We start from the raw sequence: 2,064 nt of genomic DNA, 5'->3' as shown, positions 1-2,064 counted from the left end.
TCCAGTACATGCCCGTGTCAGTACAAACGCCAAATTGTGTGAAGAAATGTATGTATGGGTGGATGAATTTATGGATAGATGTATGGAAGAATGGTTGAATGGACAGATGAAAGGATGAATGGATTTATAGGTTGATAGATTGATGTATGTTGGATGTACTGTATAGATAAATAGGTGGATGTACGGATGTATGGATGAATTTATGGATAGATGTATGGAAGATGGTTGAATGGACAGATGAAAGGATGAATGGATTTATAGGTTGATAGATTGATGTATGTTGGATGTACTGTATAGATAAATAGGTGGATGTACGGATGTATGGATGGATAGATGGTTAGATAGATAGATGAATGAAATACTTATTTTAACATACAATGATTTGGGACACACTAGTTGTAATATTGGATACCATTCAGAAAAATAGCAAACAAATTGGGACACAGCCAAAAACTAATATGGTTGATGCTGATAAGTTTTTGAGGTCAACATGGAATCTTTTTGTAAATTCCCACCACAAAAAGGATTTAAGAATTAAAGGTAAAAGTATTTACAATTTGTTTTTTCACTGCTTGTTAGGTAATATTCCAAATTACATATTCAGTTATTCTACCAGTAGTTATTTGCCTAGTATGTGTGACCTCATTATCTTTCCTTGCATATTGTCATGCAGCAAGTGTCATATCTTTATGACAGATGCTTACGTTTGTACCAAGAACAGTATGGCCGTCAACAATGTTTTCGTTTATAATGAACTGATATGTAACTCAATGCTCTCATAGTCATAACAGAGGTCTATATATTCATTCTCTTTTTCATTAAACTTTGGATATCTTTCATACATGTCCTGTTGTCTGTGTGTCTGATATCCCTGGGCCCATATTGGAGAAACTGAACAAGATAAAGTGGATGGGACTCACGGAGTCGCAGCTAGCTTAGAGACAAACTTAAAAAAACGTTCTTTCGGCTTCTCCCATTAGGGGTCGCCACAGCGGACCAGCCACATGTTTGATTTGGCACAACCCGTCCCATTTATCTGGGCTTGGGACCGGCACTAAGGCTTGTGCATAATCCAAAGATTCAGAGAATCTGGAACAATCTCTGTGCGTAAGGGTCAAGGCTGGAAAACCATACTGGATGCCGGTAATCTTCGGGCACTTAGACGGCACTGCATCACATACAGGAATGCTACTGTTATGGAAATCACAACATGGGCTCAGGAATACTTCCAGAAAACATTTTCGGTGAACACAATCCACCGTGCCATTCGCCGCTGCCAGCTAAAACTCTATAGGTCAAAAAAGAAGCCATATCTAAACATGATCCAGAAGCGCAGGCGTTTTCTCTGGGCCAAGGCTCATTTAAAATGGATTGTGGCAAAGTGGAAAACTGTTCTGTGGTCAGACGAATCTAAATTTGAAGCTCTTTTTGGAAAACTGGGATGCCATGTCATCCGGACTAAAGAGGATAAGGACAACCCAAGTTGTTATCAGCTCTTAGTTCAGAAGCCTGCATCTAAGATGGTATAGGGTTGCATGAGTGCATGTGGCATGGGCAGCTTACACATCTGAAAAGGCACCATCAATGCTGAAAGGTAAATCAAAGTTCTAAAACAACATATGCTCCCATCCAGACGTCGTCTCTTTCAGGGAAGACCTTGCATTTTCCAACATGATAATGCCAGACCACATACTGCATCAATTACAACATCATGGCTGCGTAGAAGAAGGATCTGGGTACTGAAATGGCCAGTCTGCAGTCCAGATCTTTCACCCCTAGAAAACATTTGGCGCATCATAAAGAGGAAGATGCGACAAAGAAGACCTAAGACAGTTGAGCAACTAGAAGCCTGTATTAGACAAGAATGGGACAACATTCCTATTCCTAAACTTTAGCAACTTGTCTCCTCAGTCCCCAGACGTTTGCAGACTGTTATAAAAAGAATAGGGGATGCCCCACAGTGGTAAACATGTCCTTGTCCCAACTTTTTTGAGATGTGTTGATGCCATGAAATTTTAATTCAACTTATTTTTTTCTTTAACATGATACATTTTCTCAGTGTAA

The sequence above is a fragment of the Silurus aristotelis genome (genome assembly GCF_946808225.1).
Source record: "Silurus aristotelis genome assembly, chromosome: 8".
Classification (NCBI taxonomy): Eukaryota; Metazoa; Chordata; class Actinopteri; order Siluriformes; family Siluridae; genus Silurus; species Silurus aristotelis.
The sequence above is the reverse complement of the archived record's forward strand: the minus strand, read 5'-3'. Positions refer to the sequence as shown.